Source organism: Lissotriton helveticus, chromosome 7 (assembly GCF_964261635.1).
Source record: "Lissotriton helveticus chromosome 7, aLisHel1.1, whole genome shotgun sequence".
Taxonomy (NCBI): Eukaryota; Metazoa; Chordata; class Amphibia; order Caudata; family Salamandridae; genus Lissotriton; species Lissotriton helveticus.
Window position 1 is genome coordinate 1,559,946,972 of NC_136068.1, and position 21,577 is coordinate 1,559,968,548.

The window sequence follows — 21,577 nt, forward strand, 5'->3', positions numbered from 1 at the left end:
CCTGGTCGGGAACATCAGGTGGTGTCCTAGGAGCGTCCAGGAACGTCGGTGTGGGGGTGGCGGCCCGGGCAGGGGCCACTTATCATGCTGGCCAGGCACTGGTATCCCGCCGGTGTGACTCATGCCGAATCCATGCCTCGGTGGCCAGTTAGTGCATGGAGAATACCAGCCCTGCCCCTGAGGCATCATGCTCCTGCAGCGTGGAGAGCATGGGCCAATATAATGACTAGAGGTGAGACAAGAAACATTTATCTGGAGCTCCTGATACCAAATGGATCTCTTAGTAGTCTTCAATTGTTTACTGAAGATGTCAGATGTCATTCCTAAAAATTGACACGGCTGGTAAATTGGAGTCCTAAGATGGCCCTTTCCTTTATTCTGAATAACATCCAGGCGCGTGCAGAAGTCCCTTGACTCCCTTTATACAAATGTCACCTCGTATCATTTTGGTAAGTTAGTGTTATCAGGTGCGTCACTAAGGGGGTGCGGGGGGTGCGGACCGCAACGGGTGACACCAGCACATGGGTTGACACCGTGACACCTCCATGAGGCCAGCTTCGTCTGAACCGCGGATGTGTGCGCGCTGCAAAAGCTCACACATACTTCCGGCAGACAGACCTATAGCAGCGATACACTGACTGGTTGACAGATGCTAACGGGGCTTTTACTCAAAATGCTCTTCATGGAAAAATAGAGTTCCATTTGACCTCCTTTGGCAAATAAGAACAGACCAGGGCAAACAGTAACATAAACCTCAGAGGTAGAGACAGACTGTGTAGAATTGAGATTTTTAATAGGTATGTGAAAATTCATGTAGTTTGCATTTGAGTAATACATGCAGTTTCAGGAAACTTGCATATAATTACATGAAATGCAAAAGCATATTTCTTGCTATATTTTATATGGAAGTGAGGACACATTTTGCACTTTAAAAAAGCGCAGAAAACACAAGTGCTGCAAACCGAAGCCGTCTGCTTTCTGGCTGTTTGTGTTCTTGTACATGAGCGCTAAGATTTTTGGTACCAACGGCAAGTAATTACATGACTGTTTTCATTTCATACACTCTGGTATTTCACATAGCAAGCATAACACTACCTTACCAAAATGATCACATTGGTATAAAGGGAGTCAAGGGACTTCTGCACGCGCCTGGATGTTATTCAGAATACCCGAAAGGGCCATTTTAGGACTTAGGCCGTGTCAATCTATAGGAACGACATCTGACTTCTTCAGTACACAATTGAAGACTACAAAGAGAACCATTTGGTATAAGGAGCTCCAGATAAATGTTTCTTGTTTCACCTCTATCACATTATATTGGCCCATGCTCTCCACGCTGCAGGAGCATGATGCCTCGGGGCAGGGCTGGTATTCTCCGTGCACTAACTGGCCACCGAGGCATGGATTCGGCATGAGTCACACCGGCGGGATACCAGTGCCTGGCCAGCATGATAAGTGGCCCCTGCCCGGGCCGCCACCCCCACACCGACGTTCCTGGACGCTCCTAGGACACAACCTGATGTTCCCGACCAGGCTGACTAATGGGTCTGCAGTCCAGCTGCACAGTGACCCGACATGCCCTGCACAGGAGAAGGCGAAAAACATGCAACGCTCCCTTGGTAACCTACCTGGGCAGTCACGGGTGCAGGGGTCCCAGGGGCAGAAGCCAAGCAGCTCTTCAGAACTCCCTGCAAAGACTACGCTATTCACGAGCCCCCCCACCCCTCCTGTGAACTTTATACTAGGCCCACCCTGTAATTAGGTGCCTCTGACACACTATCAAAAGGAGCGTGCACGCCTTTCACGCAAGTGCTATAAAAGTACGAGGCAGTCAGACATGCTACATTAAACAAGTCTGAATTATAATGCTATCAAACAAATATACACAGACTCTCTTCAGACGTTTCCTCCTACTAATTATTTACTTTGTCTCCATGTGTCAATGTCCATCATGGTGTAAGTCGTGAGGGGGTGACACCATGAGTTACGCACTGGGTGACACCAACCCTAGTGACGCCGCTGAGTGTTATGCTTGCTATGTGAAATACCAGAGTGTATGAAAGGAAAACAGTCATGTAATTACTTGCCGTCGATACCAAAAATCTTAGCGCTCGTGTACAAGAACACAAACAGCCGGAAAGCAGAAAGTTTATATTGTAGATTTAAGATTTTTTTTTGCTGAATTAACCTCAAGCCTCTAGGTTAACAGGGGTTACTTTGTCTGGACTTTGTATGACCCATGCCACTGGCTTAACATCAGGGGTGTAACTAGGAGGGTGCAGGGGGTGCGGACCGCACTGGGTGACACCAGCACATGGGTTGACACCGTGACACCTCCGTGAGGCGAGCTTCGTCTGAACCCCGGATGTGTGCATGCTGCAAAAGCTCACACATACTTCCGGCAGACAGACCTATAGCAGCGATACACTGACTGGTTGACAGATGCTAACAGGGCTTTTCCTCAAAATGCTCTTCACGGAAAAATAGAGTTCCATTTGACCTCCTTTGCCAAATAAGAACAGACCAGGGCAAACAGTAACATAAACCTCAGAGATAGAGACAGACTGTGTAGAATAGAGGTTTTTAATAGGTATGTGAAAATGTATGTAGTTTGCATTTGCGTAATACATGCAGTTTCAGGAAACTTGCATATAATTACATGAAATGCAAAAGCATATTTCTTGCTATATTTTATATGGAAGTGAGGACCCATTTTGCACTTTAAAAAAGCGCAGAAAACACAAGTGCTGCAAACCGCAGCCGTCTGCTTTCCGGCTGTTTGTGTTCTTGTACACAAGCGCTAAGATTTTTGGTATCGACGGCAAGTAATTACATGACTGTTTTCCTTTCATACACTCTGGTATTTCACATAGCAAGCATAACACTCAGCGGCGTCACTAGGGTTGGTGTCACCCAGTGCGTAACTCATGGTGTCACCCCCTCACGACTTACACCATGATGGACATTGGCACATGGAGACAAAGTAAATAATTAGTAGGAGGAAACGTCTGAAGAGAGTCTGTGTATATTTGTTTGATAGCATCATAATTCAGACTTGTTTAATGTAGCATGTCTGACTGCCTCGTACTTTTATAGCACTTGCGTGAAAGGCGTGCACGCTCCTTTTGATAGTGTGTGAGAGGCACCTAATTACAGGGTGGGCCTAGTATAAAGTTCACAGGAGGGGTGGGGGGCTCGTGAATAGCGTAGTCTTTGCAGGGAGTTCTGAAGAGCTGCTTGGCTTCTGCCCCTGGGACCCCTGCACCCGTGACTGCCCAGGTAGGTTACCAAGGGAGCGTTGCATGTTTTCCGCCTTCTCCTGTGCAGGGCATGTCGGGTCACTGTGTAGCTGGACTGCAGACCCATTAGTCAGCCTGGTCGGGAACATCAGGTGGTGTCCTAGGAGCGTCCAGGAACGTCGGTGTGGGGGTGGCGGCCCGGGCAGGGGCCACTTATCATGCTGGCCAGGCACTGGTATCCCGCCGGTGTGACTCATGCCGAATCCATGCCTCGGTGGCCAGTTAGTGCATGGAGAATACCAGCCCTGCCCCTGAGGCATCATGCTCCTGCAGCGTGGAGAGCATGGGCCAATATAATGACTAGAGGTGAAACAAGAAACATTTATCTGGAGCTCCTTATACCAAATGGATCTCTTTGTAGTCTTCAATTGTTTACTGAAGAAGTCAGATGTCGTTCCTAAAGATTGACACGGCCTAAGTCGGCCCTTTCAGGTATTCTGAATAACATCCAGGCGCGTGCAGAAGTCCCTTGACTCCCTTTATACCAATGTGACCTCGTATCATTTTGGTAAGGTAGTGTTATGCTTGCTATGTGAAATACCAGAGTGTATGAAATGAAAACAGTCATGTAATTACTTGCCGTTGGTACCAAAAATCTTAGCGCTCATGTACAAGAACACAAACAGCCAGAAAGCAGACGGCTGCGGTTTGCAGCACTTGTGTTTTCTGCGCTTTTTTAAAGTGCAAAATGGGTCCTCACTTCCATATAAAATATAGCAAGAAATATGCTTTTGCATTTCATGTAATTATATGCAAGTTTCCTGAAACTGCATGTAGTACGCAAATGCAAACTACATGAATTTTCACATACCTATTAAAAACCTCTATTCTACACAGTCTGTCTCTACCTCTGAGGTTTATGTTACTGTTTGCCCTGGTCTGTTCTTATTTGGCAAAGGAGGTCAAATGGAACTCTATTTTTCCATGAAGAGCATTTTGAGGAAAAGCCCCGTTAGCATCTGTCAACCAGTCAGTGTATCGCTGCTATAGGTCTGTCTGCCGGAAGTGTGTGTGTGAGCTTTTGCAGCGCGCACACATCCGCGGTTCAGACGAAGCTGGTCTCACGGAGGTGTCACGATGTCACCCCATGTGCTGGTGTCACCCGGTGCGGTCCGCACCCCCGCACCCTCCTAGTTACACCCCTGATGTTAAGCCAGTGGCAGGGGCCATACAAAGTCCAGACAAAGTAACCCCTGTTGACGTATAGGGTTGAGGGTAATTCAGCAAAAAAAATCTTAAATCTACCATATAAACTTTCTAAGATAAATGGCCCGGACCTAGTGGTATATGAGGAGAAGGGAGATCTAGCAATAGAGGACCTCAAATGTCCAGATCAAGAGTTGATCTGAGTACAACAAGAGTTGGGTGGTTTGAAGTTATGTCAGGGGGTCTTTTCCACAACTCCTGGTTGCCCATACATAATTCACCATACTATAGTTACAGAACCTGGAAAGCAAATCAGATTAAACCCCTATTGTATACAGGAAGTGCACAAGATGTTACAAATGGGGGTGATTGAACCCACCATGAGCGAATGGAATTTGTCAGTCATTTTAGTACCAAAACCAGATGACCTCATCTATTTCTGTATAGACTTTGGAGAGGTGAATAAAATCTCAAACTTTGATACGTACCCCGTATCAACGAGATGATAGAAAGACTAGGAAAAGTCAAGTACATCAGTACTCTAGATCTATGTAAAGGGTATTGGCAAATACTACTGAACCCAAGCGATAAAGATAAAGCAGCATTTTCTATCCGTGAGGGGCTCTATCAATGTACAATTCTACCCTTTCGAGTTCATAGGGATCCTGTAAATTTCCAAAGCATGATGAATACCTTGCATAATATGCTGCAACCAATATAGATGATATAACCGTTCACAGTAATTCCTGGGAAGTACATTCAGGCCATCTCCCTGCCATCCTCCACGCTTCACCCAAAGTAGCACTTAAAGTCAGCCTGAAAAATATAACATTTAGCAGCTAAATGAGTAAAGTACTTGGCTTATGTGTTGGGAAAATTACTTATCCAGCTCCAAGTCGAGAAAGTAGTGGCCATCCTGCAGGTGCCCGTCCCCAAAACCAAGAGGGATTGCTAGCATTCTTTGGACTAGTAGGATATTACCATAGATTTATCCCCAGATCCCCCCATTGGGCTACCCACTTAACTGATGTACTAAAACAAACCCAAGAAGCAGAATTATTTTTTTTAAACTCCCTCGCCAACACTTTTGAATTTATTTAAGGCATTGAAAACTACCCTAACCTCTGAGCCAGTATTGCAAACTCCAGATTTTACCAAGAAATGTATCTTACAACAGATGCCTCTGGGGTAAGGCTAGGAGCTGTTCTGTCCCAAAAGGATGCAAAAGGGGTAGAAAAATATTGTGTTTATGTTAGTCGAAAACTCTTTCCCAGAGGAACGTAATTACAGGATAGTTGAGAAAGAAGGGAAGGGTTAGCAGTCAAATGGGCTCTCAAACCCCTTTGCTATTACCTATAAGGGAGAGAGTTTGACTTATATAACGATCATGCCCCTCTTGAGTAGATGTCCCAGAACTAGGGGAATAATGCCAAAGTGCTGAGTTGGTGTTTGGCTCTAAAACCCTTCTCGTTCTGCACCTATCATAGAAGAGGAAAGGAGCAAACAAATGTTGATTTATTTCCAGATATTCAGCAAACAGATTTCTTTCAGGGAAGAAAGTAAGGGAGGAGAGATATGTGTAAGCTAAAGGCTGGAATCAGCACTTACCTGTGTAATGTTTGTATTACACTGTGGGCACTAGGACGCCCTCGGCTGAGGAGGCGGGATAAGGAGGGGACAGAGGAAGAGGAGGGGCATGGCCGGAAAGAGTTAGTTAGAGTCGGGGATTGTAAGAGAGCGGACGTGCATCTAAATAAAGAAGTAATTCACTCACCTGAGTTTGTGTCCTCTGTGGCCAGGACATTACAACCTGGTGGCCCAAATGCAGAATCCGTGGAGAGAGCTACGAACGGGCAGCAAGACCTAGAAATAAAGAAAGGACCGAAGTTAAAAAAAATAGGGGGAGGGGAAAGGGCAACAACAATACAAAGAGCAGACCCAACACACAGACTACTACACACAGGAGGAGACGGGTGGAGCCAAGAGGAGAAATGAGGAGTGAGAGACCCAGAAGGGAGACACAGGAGTGGAGGTTCATGAGGAAGACATGGAGGAAAGCGCTTCGGTCCCCTGTAGATGCCACTGAGACTTAGCAAAAAACACCTTTTTACTTTAAGCAGCTTTCCGCAATATATTCTTTCCTGAAAACCTTTTTTCCAGCAACACTCATTTGCTAAATATCCTAGAGATTAGGCTAAACATACTAAAGGGGAAGATACTTGTTGAATTGTAATAATAATAATAATAATAATAATAATAATAATATTAATAATAATAATAAGTGATTGATAAAGTGCCTGGTTACACCAGAACTGTGCGTCCCTGCTCTGAGGCCATGAACTTGCGAGATGCTGAGAAAGATATCGAGTAAGCGGAAGGACTTCGAGTCGAATGGAGTTAGAGGGAGCAGAACAGCCAAGTTTTCAGTTTTCTCCTGAAGAGTATCTCAGAGGGTTCTGCTCTTAAATAAGATGGTGGTACAGTGTAAAGTGCGTGAGCTCTCTGTGTATGTGTGGTGAGTGACCTGCCCTCCCATAGGAATGCATGGGGAATATGTGTGACCAAGGTAGTTCCTGATGTGTGGGGAGTGCAGGGTCGAGTTTGGTATGTGCGAACTCGTGAGATTGAATGCTGCGTAATGTTGTATGCGGCATGAATGTGTCTTGTGTGGAAGTGCCACTTCTAGATATGGGTGTGCGTGTGTAGTGAGTGTGCGGGCACGTGATTGGCTGGAGCCTGGCTCCAGGAGTCTGGATGGGTCTGCCCAGTGGTGAGTGTTGAGATTAGCATGCTGATGTGAGGGGAGGGGTGCACCTGGGACCTGAATAGGGCTGGGCTTTCCCCACATAATGCTGGCTCCGCCCCCTGTGGTGTGACTGATGACCCTAGCCTGACTAGTGAATGGGAGGGGTGGCTGAGCTCATCAAGGGGGCTCCCAAACCAACTGCGCCTGGTTTTCCCCCCACCCTGCACCTTTAGACAAAGGAATTCACTGTGTCCCCTTACAAGATGTTCTTGTTTCTGACTTGAATCCTACCAGGCGCGTGCTGCTGCTTGGGCTCAGGGGAAGGCTTGCCTCCCTGGGCCCTGCCCAGCCCCTGGATACCCTGAAAGCCTTGTCCTGTGATGTCCTACTTGTTGTTGGGACCCTCCTTGCTAATGGGGTCATTTCTGAGGGGCATGGCTCTGTCTGAGCCCCCAGCACCTTGAGAGCGCTTTATTTTCTTATCTTGAGCAGAGCACTAGATTCTACTCAGTCCCCAGGAGAGTGGAAACCGTGGGCTGCGCAGCACGGTGGCTGCAGCCGTAGTAGAGTGAATCCCAACGTGAGGGATTCCCCCCTGATGCCGCCATTGCGAGAGCCCACCTCGCTGCTTTATGCCCGGATTCATGTTTATGTTGCAGGGGCGTCCCGCGTCATGGCCGCCAACATTTATATTTAATTTCGAGGGTGCCTACCCCTCTTGCCCCCGAGAAAAGGAAAAGCCGGTGCCGCCGCCACGGCGAAACAGGAAACCCGGCCCAAGCCTGCCTGACTCGATGCGGTCTCTTCCGCTTCCCCCTGCCCGGGGGGGAAGCCTGTTTGCTACGTTGCCGGTCTCCCGTGTGGAGAGGGAGACCAGAGATACTGGCCGCGAGAGAGAGGATGTCAGCGTCTGCCAAGCAGGGCTCCCGTGTCCCGGTGAGAGCCCTGCGCCTCTGGAGTGCTGCAGGTCCCGCAGCCCAGGAGGAAGAGACCGGCGCCAGAGATGGCAGCGCGACACTGCTGCCCCGCCGAGCGGAGACTGCTCCCTGCACCTGGAGAGCCCGGTAAGTGTGGGGCTCTCCGTGGTAGTGGTGCCGGGGGGGGGGGGATGAAGTCAGAGCGGCCCTGTGTGCTGAGTGGGCTGCTCCAACGTGGGGAGAATTGTTCCCTGGGCTAGAAGGCCCGTGATGTGTTCAGTTAAGGGCATATTTCTTGGCGGTGCATTTAGGGCGGCCCCGGATGGCAGTGGGTCACCCCAACGTTGTCTAGAGCCCATGAGGCTCCCTGGGGGCATTTGTGTTTAGAGCCTCGAGGCTCCCACTACCACGGGGGCATTGTTGTCCAGGGAGCCTGTGTGGCTATCCCCTGGCCTTATTTTAGGCGTTAGTGTTTGGGGACATATGTACTTAAAAGACCCAGTGGGGTCCTCAAGGGTCAGGGAGGGCCCTGTCACAGTTTTTGTTGTTTCCCTCCCAGCTGCCCAGCAAGTAGTGGGCAGCTGCACCGTTTAGGAGCCAATGGGGAGTGAGTCCCTGTGTGGGACAGAGATGGCACAGTGGTGCCAGGCCTTTCACAGCTGCGCAGCACTTAGTGCCAGCTGCAGCGTTTAGGCCCTTGTGATTGTTCTCAGCTGCCAAGCAATTAGTGGGCAGCTGCAACGTTTAGGTTTGCGCCGGTGGCGCACCCCTGACTGGCGCTGTGTGGCAGCGCGCCCTGACATTCTGGACACAGGGCTTTTTGAGTCCCCTTGTTGGATGGCCATTTGGCCAGGGGGCTGGTATGTGGGGAGGGCGCAAGGCCCTAATGTGATTGCGCAATGTGATTTTGCTATGTTTATGATAGTAAGTGCCTAAGGTGATGTTTGCGCAATGTGACTATGAGGTTATTTTACCTATGTAGGTTTATGCTAGTGAGATGTTTTCACTATCTGAGTCACGCCCCTAAATATGATGTATTCTTAGGAGGCAGAGTCTAATGTGTTTAGACTTGTGAGGAGATTGCCTACTGTATTTTTACCGGTTAGGCCCAAATGTGAGTTATGCGTAATGTGCTATGCCATTATGCCTGTGACACCTCTGAATGTGTTTTATGCATTATGTGTCTTACCTACACCTCTGAATGTTTTTATGCATCATGTGCTTTCCTGTGCTGTACCTCTGAATGTGTTTTGATGCATCATGTGCCTTGTTCTTACACCGCTGAATGTATGTTTATGCATCATGTGTTTTCGTTCCCTACACCTCTGAATGTTGAGATGCATCATGTGTAATGTGTTCTTGCCTATACCCCTAAATGTATGGTGATACTTAGGTGGTTGTTCTTTCTAGTACAGGTGTGCTAGAGTTATTATTATTCTATGATCTACAACGTGCTATTTCTAACAGTATTTCTAGTTCTAAAAGTGCTGATTCCTGACAGTGGTCCAGGTGGCCCTGTCTTGTACATATCCCTTTTGAATATTGCCCGTGCCAGTTGGCACAATGTATATTGTGTGATTACTATCTGATGTGTTTTGACAATACAGAAGTTATTTTTATATAACCTTGTGTTGAGTTCCTTTTGTGGTGTGCCTAGGATGTTGTTGCTGTTGTGTACGTGCACAAATGCTTGACACATTGCCTCCGGGATAAGCCTGTCTGCTCGTGCCAAGCTACCAAGGGGGTGAGCAGGGGTTATGTTGGCGTGTGACTCCCTTGCCCTGACTAGAATGGTGGTTTCTGCCTGGCTTTGGTGTAAGCCTTAGCCAACCAGAAATCCCAGTTCTAACAGTGACCACATACAGTAACCCAGGGACACCACACAAGGTTTTATATAAAAAATAGGTATATTTTAGAGTTACCACAAGACCAATAAACGACAAAAAGAATCCATAGTACTACTAGATTTCAAGAGTTCTTGTAAAAAGGACTAAAATCGAGCTTCTGTGCGAGTCGGTAGCCCGGACGGGCTACAGCGTTGTTGAAAATAACACAGAGTCTAACAAATCCAGCAGACCGCGTCGGTACGGGCCCACTCAAATGTCGACAGACTCTGTCACAGTACCTTTTACTTGAGGCGGCCGGCACATGTGTGAGCCAGTTCCGGTGTTCGTCGCGGTGCAGAAAGGAAGTGTTGCTGGACGCGGTGTCCCTCGATGCGGTGCAGGCAGCGGCCCTTTGACAGAGTCGGTGGATCCAAGGCTTGCAGGGCGAGACGGTGCTTCGATGTCGTGCTTGCAGCTTGCGGTGCGGCGACAGTGCAGGAGTTCGATCAGTCCGGACAGCGGTGCGAGTCGGGCGGTGCGTCGCGAAGCGTGCGAGGCGGTGCCCAACTCTGGTGCAATCACAGGACTCGGAGTCAGCAGCAGGGACCTCTTCTGTCAGACCTGTATGAGTCGGTGTAGCGAGGCGTTTCACGTTGCGGTGCCCACCAGTCTCAGTGCAGGCTACGGCTCGGTGACGGCGTCAGGACGGAGTCGGTGAGCGCAGAGCTTGAGTTGTTCGAGGCAGACGCTGCTTGATGGTGTGCCTACAGGACACGGGGTCGGTCGTGAGAGTCGGTCACAGCTCCCTGCCTCTGTAGCCAATGAAACACCGGTTCCAGCAGCAATTCACAAAGGCTGGTGAAGTCCACTGGTCCTGGGACTTTGGTCAGGAGGCAAGCTCTCTTCCAAGCCCTTGGAGATCTTTTGCACAAGTTGAAAGAAAAGTCCGCAAAGTTCTTTCTCCTCTCCTTGGCAGTCAGGCAACCACTGCAGGCCAATCCCCCAAGCAGCACTTCAGCTTGGGAATAGTTTCTCCTCAGTTTCTTCAGGTTCCTTCTCCTCAGCAGAGGTTTTGTCTTGTAAGTCCAGAAGTGATCTAATTTCATGGGATCAGGGTCACAATATTTATACCCCCAAATCCTTTGTTCTCTGAGGGGAGAGGGGCCTGTACCTAGTTCAAACCAGTTCTGAAGCACTCTGTTTACCAGACGTCTACTTTTTTTTCACAGTGCAGGGCAGGCACATCAGACGCTCCATAGGAGGTGGAGCCAGCATTGTGGAAGGCAAGTACAGTCCTGGAGCACTTTGTAAACAGTCTTCCTTCTCTTCTTTCAGTGTGCAGGGCAGAGACATCAGACGCACCACTGGGGGTGGAGCCAGCATTGTAGAGGGAAGGCATAGTCCTATTCAGGACCCAGGTGCAACTCCTCCCTCCCATCTAGATAAAGATCTCTCTATTCACCACTGGGCTGACTCATTCTGTCTCCTGGAATCCCCCAGCCATGTCACTCAATCTCCAGACAAGGAATACACAACCTTGCAGAGGCAGGCTTAAATGGTTAGGCAAGCAAATAACTACTTTCTAAAAGTGGTATTTGTAAACACAGAATATTAAAATAAACTTCACTAAAAGATGTATTTTATTATTCTGAGTCCAGGCATACTAAACTCGAATTACTACCGTGTTCTCTGAGTCTGCTAAGATTATAAACATGTAATAATCTAGCAGTCCATTTTGACCTATGTAGAACAGGTAGTCTTGCAATAGTAAAACACGAAAATGGCTGTACTTCACTATTAGGACATGCCACACACATCAGGGCTTGTCCTACCTTATACTTACAATGCACCCTGCCCTGGGGCCTACCATAGGGGTGACTAATATGAAGACAAGGGAAGGTTTAGGGACTGGCAAGTGGGTGCACTTGCCCAGTCAGCATGACAGTACCAGACTGCACGCAGGCTCTGCAATGGCAGACCTTAGACACGCTTCTGGGGGTGGCACAATCAGTGCTGCAAACCCACTAGCAGCATTTGGAATTACATGCCCTGGGCACACTGTGCTAGGGTCTGACAAGTAAACCAAATAGTCAATCCTTTTCTTATAAATACCTCATCAAGGAACTTGGGGATGCTGCCTGAGTCTTGGTGATGGTGCCTGAATGTGGAGTATACCCACCTCTGGCCATTTTGAAAAATGATCTATCACAACCACAATGTAGACCTGTTCATCCTGCTCTTTTATGGGTCTATTAAGTCAATACCAATTCTTTATAACGAAAAGAGCGGCCACCGGCCCGAACTCTTCATATCCGTGGAACCACTACCAAATACTGGCCCTGCGAACAGAGGGGCCGTGATTGAACATATGGTGAAAGAAGGTTGGCTAGAATAGGGGGAGTACCAGATTTCAGAATTTTAAAAGAGGTACAAAGGGCTTTAATTCGATACGCCTGGCCACGGGTAACCAATGGAGATGGCTGAAGGCGCCGGACACAGAGCAGAACGGGAAACATCCTTTACAACGCAACTTTTACCACGCAGTGCTATTACAACGCAGGTTTTACAACAAAAACCATTATAATGCATTGCGCTGGGGGGCGCTCTAGGATAGGGAATACATTTAATTTACTATCCAACACCTTCCCTAGTGTCCACGGGGACTGGAGTTGGAATAGCAAATTAAACTATTCACTATCCAGCACCCCAAAGCGCTATGCATTGTAATGGTATGTGTTGAAAAAACTGCGTTGTAACAGCATGCATGGTAAAAGCATGTGTTGTAACGTCATACATCCGAGCAGAACTTGTGCAAGCCTAGAAGTGTTCTGGCTGCATCATTTTGTGTCCTTTGCAGTCTCTTAACCTCTGCTTTATTAGACCCTAAATAAAGGGAACAAGTATAATCGAGTCTAGACAAAACCATTGCCTGAATAATGACCAGACGTGTGGAGGCATAAAAAAAAAAACAGCAGTAGTCTAAGCCCCCGTAGAAGTCCAAAGCAGATCCCTGCTATTTTTTTGGTTTGGACTCGATAGTTTAAGGAAGAGTCCAACCAGACCCCTAAATTCTTTACTGCCTGTTTCGGGGAAGGGGGCAGGCCCAAACTAGCTGGCCACCAGAGATCACTCCACAGACCGTGGTCCCTACCCACCAACAATACCTCTGACTTGTTGGAGTTCAATTGGAGGGTGTTAGCAGTCATCCACTCGGCCACTGCCACAAGGTCGCCCTCAAACTTAAGGGCGCCGTGCTTGGTGTTATTAGAGAGTGCCACCACTAGCTGAGTATCGTCAGCATAAGAGACCATGGTCAAGCTCCTACTCATGGCTACAGCAGCCAAAGGTTGAACATAGATGTTAAATAGTAGGGGGCTGAGGGAGGAACCCTGTGGCACCCCTTGTTTGATGTAGTGTTCACCAGAAACAAACGGGAGGGCAGATACCGAGAATGACCTCTCATGAAGAAATGAGGCGAACCACTCAAGTGCCAGACCCGAAATTCCTATCTCCACAAGACGACTCAGCAAGATCTTATCTGGCCAACCACCCTTTATCATGTTGCATTCTTCTTGTAACGTGTCATTGTCTGCTTGAGCTTTCATCCACTCATCTTTTGAAATTCCCGGGAACTCTTCCATGACATTAGCCACACAGAACTCTTCACCCACATTATCCAAACATTCATTCATGGAGAGGGGAAGACGGCTAATAAAATCCGCCACCACATTCTTGGCACCAGAGACATACTGTACATCATAATCGTAATCCAATAGTCTCACAGACATATGTGCCAATCTGGGCGAGGCTATGTAAAACCCTTTTGTGGCTAACACTGTCATGAGTGGCTTGTGGTTGCTCCTTAACAGCACTTTTTTGCCCCAGACGAATTGGCGGAAGTGCTCCAGGCCCCACACGCAAGCGAGAACCTCACACCTGATTACCGAGTACCTCTCCTCTGGGGGGTCAATGAGCGTGAGGCAAACGCAATTGTGTCCTCATAGCCTTCCTTGTTCTTTTGAGTGAGTACTGCCCCAATGCCTTTCCCACATGCATCGGTAGTGACTCTGCTAGGAAGATTAGGATCAAATCCCTGTAAAGCCGGGGCATTGCAAACATCCTCCTTGAGTGAGACAAAACATCTTTGACATTCATTTGTCGACTCAAATATTTTTTTACTTTTTAACAATACGTTTTGGTAGAAAAGTTTTTTACAAATTTGGAATAAAATTCCACCAAACCCAAAAACGCACATACCTCTTCTTTGTTTTTAGGCACCAGCACCTCTCTAGTGGCACCCAACAGTTCAGTTTTGGGTCTGATGCTGTCTTGTGTAACCTCATGGCCTAGATACATCATTTGCATCTGTGCGAACTGACACTTATTGTAGCCCGCTGTCAAACCTTTCTCCTTCAACTTTTGTAACACATTTCGTAAATTACTGTCAAGCTCCTCTTTACTCCTACCCATCACCAAGATGTCATCTTGAAAGATGAGCAAATTCTCAAAGTCCCTAAATATCACATGCATGAGCCTTCGAAACATTGCGGCTGCTGACGTTAAACCAAAAGGTACTCTTTTAAATCTGTAACACCCAAACGGTGTAGCGAATGTTGTAAGTGCTCTGCGTTCCGGGTGCAAGGATACTTGGTGGTAAGCCGCCCTGAGATCGATGGTGGAGAACCATTTCATGTGTTTTGTGTGAGCCAACATCTCATTGATTCTAGGTAGGGGATGCTGATCTACTTTTAAGTTTTTGTTTAGCTTGGGCAAATCAATGCATAGTCTCAATTTTCCATTGGCCTTTCTTATTGCGACCATAGGTGACACCCACTCTGAGCATTCCATGGTTTCAATTATCCAAACTTTGTGTAATGCTTCTATTTGATTTCTAACTTTTTCTCTCAATGTGAAGTGTATGTTCCTTACTTTATGTATGCATGGTTTAGCATCTGCCTTCAGTTGCATTCTGTGCTTAAATTTCCGGGAATTCTTTGAACATGAGTAAACTGGGGTAATTTTATGCGTGTGTGAGTAGAACACGTTCTGGGCTGTTAGGGTCCAGGATGATTCCTAACTTTCCTTGATCCCTCCAACCCAACACCGAAGGGCCCTTGACAGATACATATAATTTGCTTTTAGTGTCTCAGTTTTTAAAGCAAATTTTAACTCCCTGTAGCCTATCATTTCAATGGGTCCCCCCGTGAATGTCTTCAGGGTCACATCTCATTGAATTAAGTTGTTGCCTAAAGTATGTGCAAACTTTCCTTCCCACACCTCCTTATTTACTATGGTGTATGGGGATCCTGAATCTGTAACTATTTCTATGTTCACCCCCCTATCACCACGTTGCATGTGGGTTTCTTCTTTTTACCTTCACCTGTGTCAATGTTAAGCACCTCGGGTTCAATCACATTAAGAACATACATGTTCATATCTGATTCACTGGAAGAGTCTGAGTCACACTCCTCCTCCTGCACAACTAACTTAACCTTGTTGTTACCTTTCCTCCTATTGCAAACCTTAGTGTAATGTCCTACTACACCTTTGTGAGCGGGCTGGACACCTTCTGTCATCAGCTAAATGTTCCGAACTACCACATCTGTAGCATTTCCTCTGTGGCTTTTCCTTGGTGAGATTCTTTTGCTTTGATGCATCTGTAATCCTCCATTTCTGTTTGTGGGTAGGCTGAGATCTAAGCTTCCTCCCATTTATTCTTGCCACTGTTGATGCTTCATCTTGCTTTGCTTTGCTTTCAGCCAGTACCGCTTTAGCACACCTACTAGTCAATTCTACCCTCTTCACAATATCAATGACTTCCTGTAATGGCTACTCACCCTTAGCTCACTATGAGTCCTGGATGGCATAATTAGCTGAGCACATGACAATTTGATCTCTTATGAGTTCATCATGCAAATCTCCCCAACGACAAGTTAGTGCCAAATTTTTGAGAGCTGCCACGAAATCCTCTATAGACTCGTCCTTCCCCTATTCCCTATGGTAGAATCTGTACCTATCTACTGCTACACAAACAGTTGGTTTGTAGTAACTATCTAAATCTTCCAATGCGTTCATGCATACATCTCCCTTCTCACCTGTGCGTATTTTTTATGTATTCGATTGTACACTTTGAGACCCCAGCTCATAGGCAGTGCAACAATATTCCCTTGTTCTGCTCTGGTGTCATATTGTTCTCTCCACCATCAAATGTTGATATATAATTTTCAAAGTACTCACGCCATTCCTCCCATTTCAATGCTGGTTCTCCAGCAGTGGGCAGGAATGCTTGTGGGGCTGATAAGTTGTACACATTCCGAAATGCCATATTGGTTTGAGGTGTGGGCGCACTGCAAGTTGATACCTCCGGTGAGGAATCCTGATTGTCCATGTGTCTGGTGACTGCCCAGGAATTGTTTGTAAAAGATGATCCTAGAAAGTGAAGACCAGGATAACTACAGTTCTGTGAGCTCTTGCATTACATTTAAAATGTGGGTCTCTCTCTTACCATTTGCCAAAGTCTTAACTTCTCCGTTATAAACTTGAATGGTTAAAACAACTGTGTAATGGAGGTGTTGCAATACTTCCTTTTGAATGCTAGATGGCGTCTGAACACAAGATTCTCCTCACGAAATTGACAAGGAAGTTTCTCCTGTTGCCCGGTATGATGCGGCTCGCATTAGTGTGACATCTATGACAGAATCAGAAGTTAGGTGGGCCCCTTTTAAGGTCTCGGCCTATGCAGTTCGCATGCGCTGCATAGGCAAAATGACCTATTGCTGTCGCCATGGCTTTTCAGCCAAACACGTGCACGCGTTCCATTGCCTTCAATGGCAATGCATGCACGTGAGGAGATTGCTCCCGCAAGTGAATCGCGCAGGCCCCCCTCCTCCTCCTCCTGCTGCCCCGCACCCGCCTCCTCTTGCTGCTGACTACCCCCTGGTTCTTACTTGGTAATCTTCTCTGAGCCCGCACCAGGTCCTCAGGAGGTGCCCTCATCTTCCCAGCAGGTCGGCGACCTCCACAGCGTGGACACGGTCAGGTTCCACACAAATCGGCTGCTGTTGAAGAGCAGGTCCTCCATGCCGCACATGAAGGCTGAGGCCATGGGTCCAGCAACCTCGTCCTCTGAGCCAGACCGCACGCAAGGAAAACAGGTGCCAGCCCCCTCTTCTCTCTCCTCCCCCTGCTGCCAGCGCAAGGTGCGTGCGTTATAGGAAGTCGACACAGCATCAGAGTAGGGTGTGAGACTGCAAAGATGTGTGTGTGTGGCTTGGAGCGGAGCTGAGGTGGGGGGAGCTTGGGGGATTTGGAGCTGACAAAGAGCAACACTCCCAGTTTGCGAGCAAAACCTGGGACTAAGATATAGCCATATATAGGCTCCGATACTTTGCAGTGCCGATCCTAATTGCCAGCCCACTGATGCAGCAGCAATATGTTTCACATAACTGTGATATAGCTCAGTGGGCTAGCGTGCCTGCAGCAAAGATCGGAGCGATAATGTAGATTCACAGATTCACACGACTCATTCTTTCCATTGACGTAAATATAAGCAAATCAATTACAGCACTAATCGCTTCGCGTGTGCAGCGGTGTGAAGTTGCAACACAATGTCAGGAAGCGATATTAAATGCAAGAATTATTAACACATAGGAGAGTTTGGACAATGGAAAAGTTTTGAAGTGTTGAGGTCATATTGGGAGTGGAAAGTGGGGGAGGGGGGTCACATCACATTCGGGCCAACACAGATACAATATGGGCATGCATAATTAATCCTAAGTGGGGCAGCCTTCCCGACAGCTCCTCCTCTGAAGGTGTCTGGGCATGGGCGTATGAAGTGTGGGGGACGTGGGGGACATATCCCTCCCAGATTTTGGAGTGTGGGAGACACTGGGGACAAGGGTGGGGGATGAGGGGACAAAAGAATTTCCCCTCTCCCTTCTGTTATTCGCAGGGCCATTAGAGCGCGAAAGCGCTACCTAATGGCCCTGTAGTTGACCTGTGACCTCACCTGCCTGCAGTCAAAGAGGCCACCCGCCCTCTGCCCTTTGTTATTCTGCTGTAAGGCTTGGCCAGTCTGGGACAGGCAGAGAAGAAAAAAAGACTCGTCTCTTTTCCGTCATGCCCAGAGAAGGTAAGGACAGTGTCCGCTTCTCCTGCTCTGCTCTGGTAGCTTCCCTCCCCCCTCTCTTTATTCCTCCATCTCTTTCTGTCTGTCTCGCTTATCCTTAAGTGCTGATTTCAAAAGACAAATGTTACATACTCTCTTTTGCCTCTCCTTTTCTTTATTAGTTCCCCCGTGAAATGGATCCAAAAACGAGCAACTTTGACTGGAAATGTCCTCATTTTCTGACAGGGTTCTATTCCAAAGTACAACCTCGGGACGGAGAGAAAAAAGTATCAACATAAGAAAAGTAATTAAATAACCAAATAAAGCCATACAGAGTGGTCAGCAAACAGGCCATTTTGTTATTTACACCCATGCACCTTACCGCTGCTTTACAGAGTTTTCCAGTGAAGCACTACTTTATTTTTATCTTCTTTCGTTGAACAACATTGTTTTCCCAGGGTGGGGAAGTGCACCATTCATAAAGGGACTGCAATACCTGGTTGAGGGGTGGAGTGGAAAACGTTTAATATGAGCGTTTTCAACTGTTTTAATTATTTTAGCCTATAAAATGTGTACCGCAGCTCTGTGTTGAGGGATTTGGTCTTTTTTAAACCAAATTGCTTACATGTTGTAAGGATATAAGCAATGGACACTAAAATGGGTCCCTTCCTGGTCCTGTAGTCATGTCCTGAAATTTTCAGGCAAAATCACTTACTGATTTGTGAATAATGAGTTTAAACCGTTAAGGTAACCATGTTGTTCCTGCTTACATTTCACATGCTTTGCTCGTCCTTGCATTCAGGGTTTGCTTTTTACAGGGTGTGTTACTTTTTTTCAGGCAGCACTTTACTCTTGTCCAATGAATAATTTGAGTTGAATCTCAGCACAATTGGGCTGTAGCTGAAGGCAGTGCCAGTTTCTCCGAGTGGGGCAGTATGGTGTTCAGTAGGGGAGAGGATGGGGCACTCTGGCCAGAGCTGCCAACTTTGGAACTGGCAAAAAACACAGTTGATGGACAGAATGTAGAACAATGTCATACATTCACCCCAGTACAAAGATCTGGGCCTAAATCCATCGTTTTTTTGCACTCCACACCACCCTGGGTTAGACACTGGCTATATGCAAATCAGGTCTGACCCTGTGCCTCATGGGAACAGTCCAGTCCGAACTACCAAGCCATGTCTTTCCCAGACCGGAATCAAGCATCCAAGGACCGGTTTCTGGCTATCAGCCTTCATCAGCCTGGATAGCCTGACTCCAGTGGTGTGGAGAGCCTGGGACTCACGTCTGAGCATACCCAGCCCACTCGGGAGTGTTCTGCTTAATTCAGATACTCTGTCCATCATCACCCCCTTTACTGTATAACTTTGGAACTGGAGCACAATTTTCAGCCTTCATGACCTGTCCACCAGACCACACTCCTGACAGAGCTCATTCTGATGCTACACCTTAGAAGGCCCGATAGACCTTAGAAGCCCTGGTGTCTTAGCACCAGTAGGTGGACCCTAACGGTGGCAAGTGTGAGTTAACCTTGAAGGCCTGTCCATCACAATCCATGCAGTTCACCTCCTGTCCTGCGAGCAAGCATGCGAAGAAGCACACACTAGAGCGACAGTGACTCTGTCACTGAGGTAACAAGACCCTTGAGGCCAGTCCACCTCGTCCATTGGTACCTCCATTGGACTTTTTCAGCACTAGTAGTGCAACTTACCAGGGGTTGGTAATGTTGGATTTGCATGCACATTAAACTTAGGAGGTGATTATAATGGTGGTGGGACTTCCACATCACCACATCGTTGACAGTCCCACCGCCATTGATGACTGCATTACTGCCCTCCATAGTACAATGGCGGGCGGTTCCCTGGCAGTCAGAGAGACCGATCGCCACGCACACTTCTCCCTTCCATAGGGAAGGGAGATGGCTGTGTTGTAATTTGGCAGCGGCTAGATTAAGCATTAGCAGAAGACATGCTGTATTCAGCAACTATTGTAACATTGTGCAGACTCCATTTTGTATTTGTGGCAGCCATTTTGTCTGCCACATGTTGCCATGTGCTCATCATGTGCTCTGTCCTACCTTCCTGTTAACTGCTCTTGAAATCTGCCCAGAGACGAGATATATTTAGACCTTTCCTGTTCTGCACATGCTCAGTTGAGCTTGCAGCTGTTGTCAATTTATATCTGTCAGGATGTGTTTACTAGAAACTGGATACTGTTAGCTCCTCCTACTTGTCGACCCTGCATTTTCTGTATGACCTTATATGTCTCGAAACTCAGCACTCTGTGCTTGTACTGCCTTCTTTTGAGCCCCTGTGTGGGTATAAAAGGGCCATGCTCTTTCCATTCAGTATGCTACTTCATACAGTTGCCGAAGGGTGCTGTGTGAATATAGTACCACCTCTTGAGGTTAATAAACTCTGTTTTTTCTATTCCAGTTTCTGTGCCAACTTCTTCTTATTTGTCTGAGGACTCTGTGCATGAGAAGGGAGAGCCCCTAGCACTGGTAGGCCCTGCTGAGGCTCACCACTACAAAATGGCACTTCCAACGTGGGACTCATTGGCGACCCGGATGCCCAAAGGAGTGGTCGTGACGAAGGATTGGAATCTCGCCGTGGACGTGATCACTGCCAGAAGAGACCCGAGTCTTGGCATCCAAGGCGTTTTTTCCTTTCTTTCCGATTTGACCATCCAGGTGGTGCCGGTCCTCGACTGAGATCCCTTCTGTTGGCTGGCCGTGCAGTGGCCACTTGGTCGCATTTAGAACTTGGCAGTTGGAATCTGGATGCCCTGTGATTGGTAAGAACCGTTGTACGGTACTTGCTGTGGGTTTTGGAAGCCTGGGATTGGCAAGGCAGTTTTAGAATACGCTTGCTGTGGCAAATTTTGGTTTGGTATGACTAGTCATGATGTGTATGTGAAAGAGTAATATATGTGTTGTAACACATATAGGCAGGTAATAAGGAGATTTTTATCTAAGTTGTGATTTTGTGATTTTAATTTGAACGGCACAACGTATTAAAGATACTTTAAGTGCTACTTTGATTATAATACTGCATATTTTGCACTATTTTTGGCATGCCTGCTTTTAGCGGACTTCGTAGGATGTGCTGCTTTTGTGGAAATAACCGGTTAAGACTTGAGGAATCGCAGCCGGCTCCCCCAGAGGGGACGCCTAATAGAGATGTGTACATAAAATATGGTCTTTCTTCTATAATGTACAGCACATTATGGAGGAAATACACGCGCAAGGATCCTGAGTTACGTTGGCCGATGTATGGGTCATTTGATATGCGAAAGATTGAGTATGTGGAACAGTGTAAAAAATGTGACCATATCTCTCCTGTCCTCAAAAACCTAAACTGGCTCCCAATTGAAGGTCGATCCACTTACAAGATTGCTTGCATCACACACAAAGCTCTCCACCAAAACACCCCCTCTTACCTTTCTAGCAAACTACAAAAGGCAGGGTGCTCCAGGTCCCTGAGGAGCACTAACTCTCTTGTCCTTATACCTCCTAGACTTAAATGTAAAAAGAC

At 47.3% G+C, this 21,577-nt stretch overlaps 1 protein-coding gene across 1 annotated transcript in view; it reads right to left on the minus strand.

The window, feature by feature from the left end:
* The window catches only part of LOC144767539 (galactoside alpha-(1,2)-fucosyltransferase 2-like), a 201,200-nt gene extending 184,139 nt beyond the window's left edge, over nucleotides 1-17,061 (minus strand). Inside the window, exons 1-2 of the mRNA XM_078650960.1 lie at nucleotides 16,882-17,061; nucleotides 6,220-6,308 (exon numbers count right to left, since the gene is read on the minus strand). The gene's annotated coding sequence lies outside the window, so the exon portion shown is untranslated. The remainder of the gene's footprint in view (nucleotides 1-6,219; nucleotides 6,309-16,881) is intronic.
* Nucleotides 17,062-21,577: the final 4,516 nt, after the last annotated feature.